Here is an 18,186-nt window from a genome sequence, read left to right on the forward strand (position 1 = left end):
TCCTCCTCCTCCTCCTCCTCCTCCTCCTCCTCCTTCTTCTTCTTCTTCTTCTTCTTCTTCCTCTCTTTCTCTCTCTCTCTCTCTCTCTCTCTCTCTCTCTCTCTCTCTCTCTCTTTCTCTCAGAGATAGGGTTTGATCCACGGGTAGAAAGGTACTGCAAGTTGTTCTTTGACACACACAAACACACGCACACACAACTAGTAAATAGATGTAATTTTATAAGAAATAGCTATTTCTAACTTACTGCACCTCGCTTCTACAAAGGGTCACTCAAGCAAAGCTCGTGTCTCCATTTAGTGGCATCATCACTTTCAAAGGTTCAAACCAGGTTTCTACTGTCCTATTCGTATCCTTCATCTCCTCACTCCTCACATCCAAACAAATACCACCGTGTCTGCAGTTGATTCATCTTCTCCACCTCCCTTCCTACATATATACATGCATATATCCACCCCCTGTCATGAATTTTCTCCCCACCCCTGGCCTTACCAGCATCTCAGTCTTCCTGGGCCCTGACAATGACACCTTAATTTCAGCTAAGAAGCAGTTACAGATTACATTGCCCCTTATCATCAACAAAAAGTTTAAATGTCAGATCCAAAAAAATGGCTGGCTGTGGTACTTATTAGCCACCAAAGTGCATGCTGGCCTCCAGGTTCTCTAAGCATCTCAAATACCTACTACAAGGCCCATGCTGGCTGCCTGGCTCCTCTCCACTCTTCTCAACTCTCCCCTACCCTAAACAGCTCCAGTTCATGGGCCTCCCCTCCCCAGCTTCCATTCCTATATAGCCCTGCCATTCTGACAATGTGCTTTCTTGGTCCCCTCTCTCTTGGATCTCCTTTCCCTTTCACTTTCACTCTCCCCATCCTTCCTCTTCTCCTTTCATGGCCTGGTTCAGTCTGCTGCTCATGTGCTATCCATTTTCTCTCCTTGCTTCAGACTCTTCCTCGTATCTACAATAAGAACCTCCCCTCAACCATGCCTTGGAGAGACCATTGAAGTGGAAACCTAGGGGGTCTTTGGAAAGTCGATTGGATGGTGTTTTGCTGGGGCAAACACATGAAGGAACGATTCCTTAAAGTGGACACAGGTATGAGAGACTAAGGCAGACTGGTGAAGGAACATTTGGCTGAAGCACACACAGGACAGAGGAATCTAAAGGAAACACGTGAAAGGGCATGTGATGAAAGGCTCTTGCTAATGACACACATGTATTGGTCCACCTTACACTGCATAGTTGAGCTGCTTTTGTCAGGGATGCCATAGAGAGAGAAACCCATCAAGAAAACTTCTGGTGGTGTATTACGGTTTGTTGTGGCTTCCAAGGACTGGGGCTGATTGGATGCGCATGCTGAGGCAAGAACCATGCTCAGGCACAGCACGTGGAGGACACGTGACATTTAGAGATTATAAATAAGACTCTATGGAATGAGAGAGTGCCCCTTGTGTACATGTATGAAAGGTAAAAGGTTGAAGGGTATTATCTTCCTCCACACGCTCTTCTTCATTGCTAAAGACAGGGTCTCTCACTGAACCTGAAGTTTACCTATTGGCTAGGCTGTCTGGCCATCAAACCCCCTGACTCTCCTGTCTGTGCCTCCCCAGTCCTGGGTTATAGGCTCATGCTTCCACGTTCATGGTCATGTTTTCTTTTCTTTTTTTTTTTTTTTTGTTCTTTTTTTAGGAGCTGGGGACCGAACCCAGGGCCTTGCGCTTCCTAGGCAAGCACTCTACAACCCCCGGTCATGTTTTCTTTTGTTTGTTTTTTTGTTTTTAATGTAGCTGCTGGGGGTTTAAGTTCAGATCATGGGGTAGAGACTTGAGTTCAAATCCAGGCAACCACATGGTGACTCACAACCATCTTTAATGAGATCTGATGCCCTCTTCTGGTGTACACTATAGCTGTCTTCACACACACCAGAAGAGTGCATCGGATCCCAAGACCTCTGGAAGAGCAGTCAGTGCTCTTAACCACTGAGCCATCTCTCCAGCCCAATAAATAAATCTTTAAAAAAAAAAAAATCAGATCCTGGAGTTTGCATAGAAGCACTTTACCCTCCCAGTTGTCACTATTCTGTAATGGTCCAAACTGTTCACACTGCCATTTTAAGCCCTCCCAGTTTGAATACCTCCCCGTTCGCCGTGTCCTCCATCCTGTCTCACAGAAATGAAGCTCTTAAGAAATGTGAAATTTGCTAATAATTCCATGCAGTTATTTTGTGTGCCAGGAAAGCTGAGACAGGAGAGCTTTAGTTTCTGCTCCAACAAAGATTACTCCCCAAAATGGTGTGAAGAAGGACTTTACATTTTTTGTCTTTTGTTTCTGTTGCCCCAGAGTACTGTAATGGCTACTAAAGAGGTCTTTAAAAAAATGTATTGCTGGGCGGTGGTGGCACATGCCTTTACTCAGAGGTAGAGGCAGGTGGATCTCTGAGTTCAAGTCCAACCTGGTTCACAGTGTGAGTTCCAGGACAGCCAGGGCTACGCACAAAAAACTTGTCTTGAAAAACAAAGCCTCTGTCTGTTCGTGTGCACATAGGCGTACGTGTGTGTAGGTCAAAAGACAACCTCAGGTGCTCTCCTTAGGAAGGTTGTTGCCTTTCTCTGACACAAGGTGTTTCACTTGGCTGAAGCTCACTAACTAGGCTGGACTCATTTTAAACACTGGCAACACAAGCATGTCGTGGCATACACACAGGCAACGCCATGTCTAGCATTTTCCCACCGGTTCTAGGGATGGAATTCACTGGTTCGGATCCACAGCCCCTAAAATAGTCTTCTACACTTCGAGCCATGAGGCATCGTGCCATATCAAGTAGGTGTGATAAAGTACCAGGAGAGATGTTTTAAATGCCAGCCAGGCATTTGTAGTGGCTCACATTGATAATCCCAATACTTAGGAGGCTGAGGCAGGAGAATTGCCAGACGTTGGAGGCCAGATTAGGCTACATTGTGAGTTCTGGGAGAGCATGGGCTACATGTGAAAACCCACCTCAAAAACAACACTATAATCCCAAACAGGTAGAGGTAGGAAGATCAGGAACACAGGGTCTTCCCCAGCTGGAAAGGGAATTTGAAACCAGCGAAAGCCACATGGGATCCTCCCACCCTTTCTCTATCCCTCTCTCTGTTCCTGCTTCTCTCTCTCTCTCTCTCTCTCTCTCTCTCTCTCTCTCTCTCTCTCTCCACACACACACACACACACACACACACACACACACACACACACACACACCACACATAAAAAAGGAGTCCTTACGTGACTTATTAACAAATAAGAAGATGCTAATTTGTTTCTGACTGAAGATAATGTGTCTGCCGTGACTAGGTTGAGAAAGAGGAGGGGAGCTGCAATTAATGAGCAGGACTTGTGCACAACTCATAACAGAGTCATGTTTGGCTGTGTAGATGAAGGTTGAGAAGGATCACACCGAAACACTTCATTTCTTATTTATTACTATTTGTGTGTGTGTGATGTGAATGAGTGTGGGTCGGCACATGCCACGGTGTACATGGGGAGGTCAGAGACAACTTTTGAGAATTGTTTCTCTCTTCCCTCACCATGTGTTCAACGTCTTGAACTGAAGTACTCAGCTCTTCACATCACCTTTACCCACTGAGCCATCTTGCGGGCCCTACCTCAGTCATTACCCAAAAGTCTTAAATGGCGTTTAAATGAAGCCCAGAAACGGGGGCGGGGGGGGGGGGCCTGGGGATTTAGCTCAGTGGTAGAGCACTTGCCTAGGAACCACAAGGCCCTGGATTCGGTCCCCAGCTCCGAAAAAAAAAAAAGAACCAAAAAAAAAAAAAAGAAGAAGCCCAGAAACACTGTAATCTTTATATACCAAAGGGTTAAAATCCCTATAAAAAACACACAGGAACGGGGCTGGGGATTTAGCTCAGTGGTAGAGTGCTTACCTAGGAAGCGCAAGGTCCTGGGTTCGGTCCCCAGCTCCGGAAAAAAAAGAACAAAAAAAAAAAAAAAAAAAAAAAAAAACCACACAGGACAGGACTGAAAATACAAGTAGCACAAGTTAAATGACCAGCAAAGACCTATGGTACTGACTGCAGCTGAATTCCACAGCAGAAAACTCGTGTGCATAAAGAATCTGCCCTTGGAACAATAAGGTTGTTAATACCTAAGCTTTCCCTTCTGCGCAAAGGTCACAAGCAATATTCTGTGAGAGATTTAAAAAGTAATTATCAGCAGAGCATGGAGGCACACACCTTTAATCTCAGCACTGGAAGCCAGAAGCAGGTGGGTCTCTTCAAATTCAAGGTCAGTCTTATCTACATAGTAAATTCCAGGATAGGCAGAGCTCCATAGAGAGAGACTATCTCAAAAACCAAAAACATAGGGTTGGGGATTTAGCTCAGTGGTAGAGTGCTTGCCTAGGAAGCACAAGACCCTGGGTTCGGTCCCCAGCTCCGAAAAAAAAACAAAAACAAAAAAAAAAACAAAAACGTAAGTATCGGTAACTGATAGTAAACAACCCTCCAAAAGCTATCAAAGTTGAGGAGAGGCCTGGAGAGGTGGTTCCAGGGCCAAAAGCATGGGCTGCTCTACAAAGCACTCATTTCTTGTAACTCCAGCTCCTGGGGCGTGCTGTCTTTCCAGCTTCCATAGGCTCCATGGCATTTACACACCCATATACTCAAATTTAAAACTAACTAAAAATAATTTCGGCCAGCCTGGTCTACAGAATGAGTTCCAGGGCAACCAGGGCTACACAGAAATTCAGTCTCCACCAGCCAACCAACCAACCAAACAAATCTTTTTTCAAACTTTAAGAATGGGTTTGGGGAATGGCTTGGTGAATAAGAGCATTTGTTTTACAACTATGAGGCCCTAAGTTTGAATACCTAGCACCCACATAAAAACACCAAACAAGGCTGTGTTTTCCTGTAACCCCAACACTAGGAGATAGACCGACCCTGCGAGTTGACTGGCTGGCCAGCCTAGCTGAACTGTTGAGCTTCCCGTTCATCAAGAGAGCCTATCTCAAGCAGTATGGTGGAAAGTGATAGAAAAGGAACACAAGACATCCTACTCTGACCTCTGAGTTCTCACTCAGGCTCGTGCACATGTGATCTCATATGTATGCCTACATACAACACACGCACACATGTTAAGGAATTTCTTTCTCTGCCTCACACAGCCCAGATGGCCTCAAACTCTCTATATACCCCAAAATGTCTTTTAAGTTCTGATCTCGCTGCTTCCAGTTCTTAAGTGCTGGGATTATAGGCACGTGCCATGGCACCTGGCTGTGAGCCTATGCTTAAAAGACTTTGGAGGGGGTCGGCCAGATACTCAGTGGATTAAAGGTACTTGCCACCATGCTTGACAACCTGAGCCCAATCTCTAGAACCTACGTGGTAGAGAGAATTAATTTTTACAGTTGTCCTCTGACCTACTAAGTGCTCTATGGCAAACACACACACACACACACACACACACACACACACACACACACACACACACCCCACAATTAAGTAAAGTTTTGAAAAGTGGTGAGATGGTTTGGTGGGTAAAGGAACTTGCCTCAACACCTTACGACCTGAATTCAATCCCTGGGACCCTCATGGTGGCGAGAGAGAACCTATCCTTGAAGCTGTGCTCAGACCTCCACACTCAGGCCACGGTGTGTGTATCCACATACATAAACACACATACACTAAATAATGTTTTAAAAGACCGTGTACGGCAAACGTGGTGGTGGCTTGAATGAAAATGACTCCCCAGACACAGGCAAATGACTCCCTGAAGGCTTGTATGTTTGAATTGGCCCCCAACTGGTGGAGCTGTTTGGGAAAGATTAGGAGGTGTGGCCTTGTTGGAGGTGTCTCTGGGAATGGGCTCCTGTTCCCCAAGAGTCTCCATTTTCAGTGTCTCACTGTCTCTGCTCCTACTTTCAGATCAAGATGTAAGCTCTCACCTGTTGCTGTCACCATGCCTTTGCCTCTCCATTAGGGACTCCTACCCTCTGAAGCAGTAAGACAATTGAGCAATTTCTTAATAAGTTACTTTGATCGTAGTGTTTTGTCTCAAAGATTGAAAAGTAATTAAGACAGAAGAAGATGAGATGACTCAGCAGATAAAGATGTGTTCTGCCACACAGGGACCTGAGTGCAACTCCCAGGACTTCCGACAGGATGGAAGAGAATTGACTCTGGCAAGTTGTTCTCTGACCATATGAGTGCCATGGAATATGTGCACACACACACACACACACACACACACACACACACACACACACACCCCTTGGGCCTGGGGTCCTATGTCTTTAATCCCATCCAAGAGGCAAAGGCAGGCAGATCTCTTGAGTTCAAGGCCAGCCTGATCTACAGAGCAAGTTCCAGGACAGCCAGGGTTACACAGAAAAACCTTGTTTTGAAAACCCTACACCAGGGCTGGAGAGATGGCTCAGTGGTTAAGAGCACTGACTGCTCCTCCAGAGGTCCTGAGTCCAAATCCTAGCAAACACATGGTGGCTCACAACCATCTGTAATGGGATCTGATGCCCTCTTCTGGTGTGTCTGAAGACAGCGACAGTGTACTCATATACATTAAATAAATAAATCTTTAAAAAAAAAAAAAGAAAGGAAAAAAAAACCCTGAACCCAAACAAACACACTCACACGTATCTTACAAAGCAAAGACACAGAAGAGGACTCAGCACGCATTTGCAGCTCATCGGCTGTTTGTTACAGTGACATTATTATTGCCTGGCCTATTAAGAACACGTCTGTAGGGGCTGGGGATTTAGCTCAGTGGTAGAGCGCTTACCCAGGAAGTGCAAGGCCCTGGGTTCGGTCCCCAGCTCCAAAAAAAAAAAAAAAAAAAAAAAAAAAAAAAGAACACGTATGTATCTGTCCGTGTAGGGGTGTGTTCATATGAACATGCCTTGGGAGGACAAAGAGGGTGTCAGATCCCCTGGAGCTGAGGATAGTTGTTTGAGAGCTGCCAGTATGGGTGCTGAGAACTAAACTCAGGTCCTCTAGAAGATCAGTAAATGCTCTTAACCGCTGAGCCGTCTCTGCAGCCCTCACTTAAATCTTCAAGAAAGCTGTCTGTCGGGGTTGGGGATTTAGCTCAGTGGTAGAGCGCTTGCCTAGGAAGCGCAAGGCCCTGGGTTCGGTCCCCAGCTCCAAAAAAAAAAAAAAAAAAAAAAAAAGAAAGCTGTCTGTCTGTCTACTCTGAGAAATGTGTGCTGTGTACCACTAGGGAGAAATCCTTATCTGGCCTTTTTATCATTTTATCATTTAAAAATATCAAGAATATTTTTAATTGAGTTGCAATAAAATGTAGAAAGAAGCTGGAAACTAGGAAGCAGGACTAATAGGGGGCGGAAAGGCCAGAGAATGGGCTTCCCAAGCACTGACTTAAATCAGACAGAATTGCTTGGACTTGAGTCTTGGACTTGCCACTTAGGCAAAATGGAGTTTGCTTTTTGTAAATACTAAAATACCAAGTTTATCCAGTGTCACAAGCCTTTAGGCCCAGCACTTGGGAGGCAGAGGCAAGCTGATCTCTGAATTGAGGCCAGCCTGTTCTACATAGTGAGTTCCAGGACAACCAGCCTGCATAATGAAACTCTGTCCTGAATGAATGAATGAATGAATGAATGAATGAGTGAATGAGTGAATGAATGAATGCGTGCCAAATGTAAGTCTCTAATTTTGATGTCTAAACTTTATTCTACAGCTTCCCATTTGTAGGCTAAGATCCTGGAGATTCACTGCCCCAAGCTGAGGCTCTTCCTTGCCACAGGAGCACTTCGAGGTGAGGTACCAGCAGGCTGCCCCCTTATTAATCAGTGCAGCTCCATTCAGGCAGAGGGAACTCTGGAGGTGTGGCTTTCTCTGTGGTATGGTGGAACCTCCAAATCTTCCTTTCTCAGCCTGCGTGAGCCCATCCTCAAACTCCAGAGTTGGCTGAGTCTGGGCAACAGGTCTTCTATGGTAGAGCTCCTGTGAAACTGGAAAGAGGTCTTCAGAGGGCTCAGACCAAAGGGAAAAGGCTTGGTAGCAGATCCTGTGTTTGGGAAGCTGAGGCAAGAGGATTGCCACAAGTTTAAGGACAATCTGGTCTATATACTAACAGCAAGACCCAGGCTCCATACCAAGACCTGTTTCAAAGAAGGAAGGGAGAGGAGGGTGGAGGGAAGAAGTGGGAGGAAGAGGAAGGGGAGGGAAGAAAGTACGAGAAAAAGGGAGGGAAGAATGCAGGGAGGGGACAAAATGAAAAGAAAGCCTGACCCTAATATAATGGTCACCATGCCTGACTTAGGCCCTCTTCCTGTCTATCTCTACCCTTTTTCTGTTCCCGTTCCTCACCACATCTAGGAGGGATTTAGTCCTGGCCTTCTGAGAAGCCTAGAGCCAGCACCCATGACCTCCTGCTGTTTGTTTCTGCTCAGGAGTCCAGAATGAGTTGCGTTATTTACTCTGAGATTCCACAGCAGATTAGTTAGTCCCTTCCTCAGCCTTGATGTTTACATAATTTCTTAGCTCTGGAGTTTCTAAAGGCAGGTAACACAGAACACGTGTGTGTCCTCACTTTAGAACCATAGGCAGCATACGCTGAATTCTAAATTTATTCAGATTATTTCTTTACCTCCTCTTCCATTTAACAAAACAGGTATCTTCCTTACCTGTGGTTTAGGAAACATTCAAAACTTCCAACAGAAACCAACCTCGGTTGTGCAGAATTCACCAAGACACTGAGATAGATGGTAAAGGTCATGAAAGTATGGTGTGACCAAGATGTCACACATATTCTTTTTCTTCTAGAAATTTCCATCAAAGTCTATAAAGGAGGCAGGTCAGGAGCAGCTGTGTGAGAGATTTCAATGGACAATGGCTGGAAATGCAGTTCTCACACCTACCCCCAGTAAACTTTCTTGGTAGACCAGGAAACTTCTAGAGACTTGCAGGAGGTGTAAGTCCTTGCCTTCTCTGCCTTCTGCATTCCTTGGTTTTATGATTCATTCTTACATCACTCCTACTGAATCTATCTCTTGCTTAGTTCTCTTAGTTTGACTTTTTTTTTTTTTTTGGTTCTTTTTTTCGGAGCTGGGGACCGAACCCAGGGCCTTGCGCTTCCTAGGTAAGCGCTCTTACCACTGAGCTAAATCCCCAGCCCTTTAGTTTGACTTTTGATCTTTATTTTTTATTTTATTTTTTTTTAAGATTTATTCATTTATTATATATAAGTACACTGTAACTGTCTTCAGATACACCAGAAGAGGGCATCGGATCTCTTTACAGATGGTTGTAAGCCACCATGTGGTTGCTGGGAATTGAACTCATGACCTCTGGAAGAGCAGTCGGGTGCTCTTAACCCCTGAGCCATCTCTCCAGCCCTTGCTTAATCTTTAAACTTTATTGTAAAGTATATCCTATGAGCAGTGTAACTTAAATAGTCATGGATCTGGTTCTAGTAGCAGTCTTGTGATCCCAGTACTTGGGAGGTGGAGGTAAGAGGAGGTAAAGTTTAGGGTCACCCTTGGCATCATCATCATCATCATCATCATAATGCATATATATTTCTCCATCCATAAAGGGGTCTCTCCAGTTGCAAAGCACTTAGGTTATGTATGCTCCATTTTTTATAAGGATTTTTTTTTTTTTAGATTTATTTATTATATATAAGTACACTGTAGCTGTCTTCAGATACACCAGAAGAGGGCATCAGATCTCTTTACAGATGGTTGTGAGCCACCATGTGGTTGCTGGGATTTGAACTCAGGACCTCTGGAAGAGCTGTCGGTGCTCTTAACCACTAAGCCATCTCTCCAGCCCGTATGCTCCATTTTTTAAAGCGTCCATTGAAATTTAAAGTGTGTATTCTCCTTTATCTTAATAAATTCAGACACAGAGCTGGAGAGATGGCTCAGTGGTTAAGAGCATTAGCTGCTCTTCCAAAGGACCTGGGTTCAGTCCCCAGCACCCACATGGCAGCTCACAACTGTCTGTCCAGTTCCAGGGGCTCTGGCATCCTCACACAGACATACAGGCAAAACATCAGTGCACATAAAAATAAATGAACCTTAAAAAATAAATTTAGACTCATCCCAAAATCGTTTTCTGAGACATGATCAAGAATCAACCTTTACCTGAATGAGTATCTCTAAGTGGGAAGGGATGGCATCCCCTGTTTTGACTAACATAGATCAGGATTACAGGCATACACAATCATACCAGGCTTCCTTGTTTCTTTGTTGTTTGTGGTACTAGAGATAAAGTCCAGGCGTTGTAAATGTCAGGCAAGCACTTTGCCACTGCATGGCACTCTTTGACCTTAAATGAGCTTATTATGCAAGAGAGAGAGAGAGAGAGAGAGAGAGAGAGAGAGAGAGAGAGAGAGAGAGAAGAGGTGGAGGTTTCGTGTGGGTGAACATCAGGGTCATTTATTAATCTTGCTTTTGCAAAGGTATGTAGGACTCCTAACCTCGTGGACCTAAAATAAAACAAATTAGACTTGGTAGGCTGTGTATGCATCCCAGCATTTAAGAGGCCGAGGCAGGGGAAGGCTGAGTTTGAGGGCAGCTTGGGCTGCATAGTGAGCTCCCGGCCAAACTTTGGTAGAGGTAAGACAGTACCTCACAGCCAGTTGTGGTGACACATGCCTTTAGCCTCAGCGCTGCAGAAGGGGACAGGTGATCCTTGTGAGTATAAGGCCAGCCAGCACTACATAGTGAGACCTTATCTCAAAAACAAACAATAAAAAACCCACAAAAACAAAGACATTTTAAAGAGGATTAGTGGGATGACTCAGTAGTTAAAAGAACTTACGGCTTGTCACCGAGCCTGACCGCCTGAGTTTGACCTCTGGGACCCACATGGTAGAACAGAACCAATTCCTATAATCGCTTTTATAGCATCCATAAATATCCCTTCCCCCAAATGAATAAATGTTAAAAAAAAATTAAGGACTCAGTAAGACCGAGTGTTATACCTTGAATCCCAACACTCAGGAAGCAGAAGCAGATGAATCTCTGTGAGTTTGAGGCCAGCCTAGTCTACATATCGAGTTCTAGGACAGCCAGGACTATTTAGTGATATCCTGTCTCAAAAAAAACCAAACCAAGCAGACAAAGAAGAAAGAGAGTAGCAGGAGGAAGAGGAGGAGGAAGAGGATGAAGAGGAGGAGGGAGGAGGAGGAGGAAAGAAGAGGAAGAGGAGAATTATCTCATCTTCTGGTAAAGAGCTCACTGTGCAAGCCTGAACCCCAGAATCCAACTCTCCCTCCCCTGAAGCCTCTGTAAAGGTGGGAGGAGAGAGCCAACCCCACACACATTCCTCCGACATCTGCATGTCATGGCCACCATCATACGTTCACACACCTACGAAATCATAATAAACCTGTTAACCCCATGCTCTGTGGCCTGTGGCTTGTGGCCTGTGGCTGGGCAGTGTTGGGGTTGGAGGGAAAAGAGTGTAGCATATTATTACTAAGACTCGATTTGCAGTTTACTCAGGCAAGACGCCACAAGCTAAGTCCTGGAGAGAATCTATTCCTTTAGCCCTTTGGGAAGCTTCAACAGCACACGTGGAAATGACTGGGTTCTTGGGCCTTAAGCCTGACTGTGTCTCCGCTGTCTGCCTTAAGCCCAGTCTAGTCAACCAAACTCCATTGCCCCAACACCCTATTTTTGGGGGGACGGTGAGGGGGTTCATTATCCCAGACTGGCCTCAAACCTACTATGTAGCCAAGGGTGACTTTAAACTTCCTGCTCTCACCTCTCCAGTGCTGGGGTAACAATGGTTCATTACCATCACACCCAGCTGGCAGTTTGTTGGTTTGTTTGTTTGTTTGTTTGTTTGTTTGAGACACGAATTCACTTTGTATCCTAGGCTGGCCTGGAACTCACTGTGTAGCTTCCAAGTTGTGAAAATGACCCTGCCTTAGTCCCTTGAATACTAGAATTTCAGGTGTGAGTCACCATGCCTGGTTGAATGATTGTGAAAGCAGTCACTGGAGTAACCACTGAAATGTTTCCTTTATTAAAATAAGGTCTTACCATATAACCCAGAATGGCCTTGAACTCATGGTGGGTGATCTTCCTGCCTTGATCTTCCAAGCGAAGGGATTACATGTGTGTGCTAATAAACCTCCTGAACACTGACTGAGACTTTATCCATCCATCCATCCATCAATCCATCCATCTATCCATCCTGTCTGTCTGTCTGTTGGCCTTTCTTTCTTTCTTTCTTTCTTTCTTTCTTTCTTTCTTTCTTTCTTCCTTCCTTCCTTCCTTCCTTTCTTTCTTTCTTTCTTTCTTTCTTTCTTTCTTTCTTTCTTTCTTTCTTTCTGAGACCAGATGTCACTGTGTGGCATTAGCTACCCTGGAACTCCCTGTGTAGACCAGGCTGGACTCAAGCTCACAGAGATCCCATTGCCTTTTTGCCTGCTGGGATCAAAGGCATGTCCCAAACTGAGACTGGAATTTTAATATTGAATAGAAGTGAGGTCATGACTGTTCCTAGGTATGGTCGAGGAGAAGGTTTCTACTGTAGATGTGAGGGAGAATGTTGCAGGATATTTGATCACATTGTGAACCCCTAGATTGTGAACTAGAAAAACCATGGGTTGTGGCTCAGCCCTAACACACACCTCTAATCCAAGAGCTAAATAAAGTCAACTCTAGTTCAAGAGACGGAGCAAGCAACCAACTGACAGACACAGAACGTAAGTAAACAGAAAGGAGGGACACTGTGTTAAGGGGGATTTAAGACAGTGTGGAGAAGGAGCTTTTTCCTTCTGGGACATTGGCTGAGGAGGAAGGTCAGCTGACTGCTTTCTCTGCCTCTCTGAGCTTGCAGGTTTTCACTCCAGCATCTGGTTCCTGAGTCTTCCATGGTAAGATTGAACAAATGAGATTTAGTTACTTAAAACAAGAGAAAACAGCCAGAGGAATCTGGAAAAGTCCAGACTGAAGAAGGGCAGCAGTAAGACCAGGGCACGAGAGGAGAGAGGTAGTGGGAGAGCAAGAGAAGAGGAGGAGAGGAGCAAGAGAGGGGACCAGGAGTCAAGAGCAGAGGACCAAGATGACAAAGAAAACAAAGAGGCCGGGTGGCTGAAATGGCAGGTTTTTATAGGATATGGAAGCTGGGAGAAGGGAAGCTAAGCTCAGGGGGGGGGGGGGGGGCTGGTGAGGGTTAGGGTAGGGGGCAGGAGTGAGAAGTGCTCGGAGGAACCGGGACTCTGGGACAAGTCCCAGAGGCCAGCTTGTACTTTGGTCTGTTAAATAGGCACCCAGTTATCCATTTGCCCTGACTTTCTTTGGGACCTGACAATATGTTTCACACACAGGTTAGTATAAAACAGGAGTTAGGGCAGTAAGTAAATGGAGATGCTGTGGAAATGGAACAAGGTACCCCAGAGTAGAGACTGGGAGTCCTACCCGAGTGCAGCAGCTGTCTTCAATGACAGACTGAAAGTTCCATTATGGAAGAAAGTGGAGGAGAGGGCACCAGACAGGAGCAGGTCAAAGGTAACGACAGACCCCGAGATGGAATGCAAGGCCCGTCACATGACAAACACCTGAGCCACTGCTGACTGGGTAGCCTGGGCTTGAGACTGGAATGCTAACTTTGGACAGAAAAAAATTCAAGTTGTTAGAATGTCCTTTGAACTGTTCCCCGTGGTGCAGAGGACTCTGCACACTGGTGAGAATGTGGTGGTGAGAGTTGGAATGTCACAGATCCAGAGTCACAATTGTCTTGGGATATCCCTTTATCTCCTTAATAGTAACTGGCTCCCATTTCTGTATCAGACTTACCGTTCTTTAAACCAGTGCCTCTCAACCTTCCTAATGCTACCACCCTGCAATACAGTTCCTCATCTATGCACACCCCCAACCATAAAATTGTTTTTGTTGCTACTTCATAACTGTATTATGAATTGTCTTATTTGACCCCTGTGAAAAGGTTGTTCGATCCCCAAAGGGGTGGAGACCTCAGGCGGAAAAATACTGCTTTAGACTATTGAAATCTTTGTAATATATTAACTTAGCTAAGAATGTCATTTGAAAGCACCTGAAACCCACTGAAGAATTCTATCTATCCTCTTGGCTGTAACCCAGATACTTGGTGCCCCCACTAGTGTATTTGATGAATGTATTTATTTATACTTTTGCTCTGTTACTATAAAAAGGTCATGCATCTGAACCTGGGCATGGTGGAGCACGCTAGCAATCCCAGCACTTGGAAGGTAGAGGCAGGAGGACCAGGAGTTCAAGGTCATATTTAGCTACATAGGGAGTTTGAGAAGAGCATGGGCTAGAGACCTTGTCTCAAACAAATAATCCAATCTGGCTGGGTAAGGTGATGCATGGCTTCAACCCTAGTAATCAAGAGGCAAAGTTTGCAGATCACTGTGAGTTCAAGGCCAGCTTGAGCTGTCTCAGAAAGATAATAATGCAATCCTAGCAGGTCTAAAATTTGAGTACCAAGTGTGGTGGTGCACTCCTGGCACTTGGTAGGCAGAGGCAGGGGTTTCTCTGTGAGTTCAAGGCCAGCCTGGTCTACATAGTGAGCTCTGGAACAGCTAAGGCTACAAGAGTGAGACCCTTTCTCAAAACAAAAAGAGACAGAGTGGCCAAGTACCTGAGACCAGATAGACCAGGGACCTACGGGAAAACTAAATACTACAGTTCTGCTAAAGGAACACAGCCAGAAAAAACTAACAAAATTCTGCTCTATTCCTAGACTCGTGTCTTTCTCAGTCAACATCAGAAGAGTGTCCTCCTGCAGTAGACGAGAACAAATACAGAGACCCACAGCTGGACTATGTGCAGAGAGTGAGAGATTTTCCAACACTCAGTTCTAACTGGGATGTCTTCATCACATTTCTCCCCGAAGGGCTCAGGGAACTCTGTGGAAGAGATGGCAGAAAGAGACAAGGAATGGAAGACACCAAGGAAACAAGGCCCTCTAAACACAGTAAGACTGGTACACACATGAACTCACAGAGACTGTGGCAGCATGCACAGGCCTACCTGGGTCTAAGCCCGATGGGGTCCCAGGACCAAGAAGGGAAGTAAGCAGAAGCCCATGTTCTTAACCCTCAGTACCCAACAAAACCCCAACCCCAACTGCCCCTCCTTCATCACCATATCCCGGCCTACATCTCCAGTGGCCTCCTATCCCCTCAGAGGCCAGGCCAGAATCCTGAAAACCAGGCAGAAATCTCCTATTCCACCAGAGAACAGGCCAGAATCCTCAACTCCAGAGGACCCCCAGGGCCATCAGAAGGCACACACATCAACAGACCTTCAGACCCAAATGTGGGGAGAAACCCCCTACTTAACAAGAGTCATTCAGGCCATAAGAAGTCCAGTTCCCAACTCAGGTGGAGATCCTCTATTCAACAACAGGCCACTCCAGCCAGAAGACCAGATAGGAAACAGAAACCAAGGGATAAAACACCCATCCAACAGAGACAAGCCCAGAAATCAGCACTTAGACCTACCTATAATCACTCCAAACCCACATGCTTAAAAATCAGTGTAAGAGTACAGAGGACCACAGCCAGGGCAGTGTGCCACTACTAGAGCCCAACCATCCCACTACAGCAGGCCCTGTCTCCAACGCAGCTGAAGCATCAGAAGACAACCTTAAGATGGGCGTGGTGGCGCACGCATTACTCCAGGCACTGGGGGCAGAGGCAGGTGGATCTTGTAAGTTGGAGGCCAGCCTGTTCTACTAGATGAGTTCCAGGACAGCCAGGGCTGTTAGATAGAGAAACCCTGTCTTAAAAAAAAAAAAAAGAAAAGAAAAAAAAGGAAAAGAAAATAACCTTAAAATCAACTTTATGAAGATAATGGAGGGGTTGGGGATTTAGCTCAGTGGTAGAGCGCTTGACTAGCAAGCTCAAGGCCCTGGGTTCGGTCCTCAGCTCCAGACAAAAAAGAAAAAAAAATGAAGATAATGGAGGTCCTTAAAGAAGAAGTTGAAGAAATGACAAACAATTGGAGGAAATCAATAAATCCCTTAAAGAAAAAGCAAATGGCTCAGGGAAATGAATAAAACTATTCAAGGAAACTCAAACTGAAGGAATCCTGGAGACAGAGAATCTAGGTAAGTGAACAAGAACTATAGACACAAGCATTGTCAACAAAATACAAGAGGTGGAAGAGAGACTCTCCAGCACTGAAGACACACTAGAAGAAATAGATACATCAGTCAGAGACATTGTTTTGTTTTGTTTTTTTCTTTTTTTTTTGGAGCTGGGGACCGAACCCAGGGCCTTGCGCTTGCTAGGCAAGCGCTCTGCCACTGAGCTAAATCCCCAACCCCGAGACATTGTTAAGTTTAAAATACAAAACAAATACAAAACATTCAGGAAATCTGGGACATTATAAAAACACAAAACCTAAGAATAATAGGAATAGACAAGTCCCTGCTCAAGAAAAGGGGGGAGGGCCCTGCAGAGATGGCTCAAAGGTTAAGAGCACTGATTGTTCTTCAAAGGTCCTGAGTTCAAATCCCAGCAACCACATGGTGGCTCACAACCATCTGTAATAGGATCTGATGCCCTCTTCTTGTGTATCTGAAGACAGCTACAGTGTACTTATATATAAGAAATAAATAAATTAAAAAAAGAAAGAATCCCTGCTCAAAGGCCCAGAAAATATTTTTAACAAAAGCATGGAAAAATTTCCTAACATAAAGAAGGACACGCCTATAATAAAGGTACAAGAAGCTTACAGAACACTAATAGATTGGACCAGAAAAGAAAATCACTACATAGTAATAATCTAAACCCTAAATATACCAATCAAAGAAAGAATATTAACTGCAAGAGAAAAGGCCAAGGAACATAAAAAAAGCAGACCTACTAGAATTACACCTGACTTCTCAACGGAGGCTCTAAAAGCCAGAAGGGCCCGAGCAGATGTGCTGTAGACTCTGAGAGACCTCTGATGCCAGCCCAAACTACAATATCTACCAAACTTTTTTTTTTTTTTAAGATTTCTTTATTTTATGTATGTGAGCACACTGTGGCTGACTTCAGACACACCAGGAGAGGGCATCAGATCCCATTACAGATGCTTGTGAGCTACCATGTGGTTGCTGGGAATTGAACTCAGGACCTTTGGAAGAGAAATTCAGTGCTCTTAACTGCTGAGCCATCTCTCCAGTCCTCCCATGCCCACCCCAGCAAACTTTTTAATCACCATAGGGAGAGAAAACAAGATATTCCATGATTAAGTTAAATTTAAACAACATTGGTCCACAAATCTGCACCGTAGAAGGTACTAGAAGGAAAATTCCAATCCAAGGAGGTTAACTACATCCACAACCACTAGAGACAATAATCGCATATATCAAAACCCAAAGAAAGGAAACACACACACACACACACACACACACACACACACACACACACTACCAATGACAACAAAATAGCAGGAATTAATAGCCATTGGTCTTTTATATCTCTCGACATCAATGGACTTAATTCCCCAATAAAAAGACACAGACTAACAGAATGGAACTGAAAACAGAAACCATCCTTCTGATACATACAAGAAACAGACCTTACCATGAAAGATACACATTACCTCCAAGTAAAAGGTTGGAAAAAGATTTCCCAAGCAACCCCAAGTAGCAAGCTAGTGTAGCCATTTTAATCTCTAACAAAATAGACTTCCAACCATAATTAATTTAAAAATATGGGGAAGGACACTTCATACTCATAGAAAAAAAAAAACCAACACCAAGATGACAGCTTTAAGTCTTAACATCTATGCCGCAAATGCAAGGGCACCACAACTGTGAAAGAAACACGACTATAGGGGTTGGGGATTTAGTTCAGTGGTAGAGCGCTTGCCTAGCAAGCGCAAGGCCCTGGGTTCGGTCCCCAGCTCTGAAAAAAAGAAAAAAGAGAAAAAAGAAAAAGAAAGAAAAGAAAGAAAGAAAGAAACACGACTATAACTTCAGTCACACATCGATTCTCACACAGTGATAGTGGGAGTGTTTGATGACCAGTTCTCACCAATAGATAGGTCATCTAGAAAAGAACTAAACAGAGAAATGATGGAGCTGACAGTTATCTATAGAACATTTCACCCAAACACAAAAGAATATACCTTTTTTTCAGCACCTCATGTAACATTCTCCAGAATTGTCCACATACGCTGTCACAAAGCAAATTTCAGCAGATACAAG

The 18,186-nt window shown here is 44.6% G+C and overlaps 1 long non-coding RNA gene across 3 annotated transcripts in view; it reads left to right on the forward strand.

Annotated features, from left to right (window-relative positions):
* LOC102548461 (uncharacterized) overlaps nt 1-18,099 on the forward strand; it is a 33,375-nt gene extending 15,276 nt beyond the window's left edge. Inside the window, exons 2-5 of one of the 3 annotated variants that reach the window (XR_010052681.1) lie at nt 943-1,093; nt 5,923-5,998; nt 7,712-7,789; nt 14,722-18,099. This is a non-coding gene — a long non-coding RNA (uncharacterized LOC102548461). Of the gene's footprint in view, nt 1-942; nt 5,999-7,711; nt 7,790-14,721 lie in introns of all 3 variants that reach the window. The other 2 variants (XR_010052680.1, XR_593026.4) reach the window with 2 other exon arrangements.
* Nucleotides 18,100-18,186: the final 87 nt, after the last annotated feature.

This window comes from Rattus norvegicus, chromosome 6, assembly GCF_036323735.1.
Source record: "Rattus norvegicus strain BN/NHsdMcwi chromosome 6, GRCr8, whole genome shotgun sequence".
NCBI classification, from domain to species: Eukaryota; Metazoa; Chordata; class Mammalia; order Rodentia; family Muridae; genus Rattus; species Rattus norvegicus.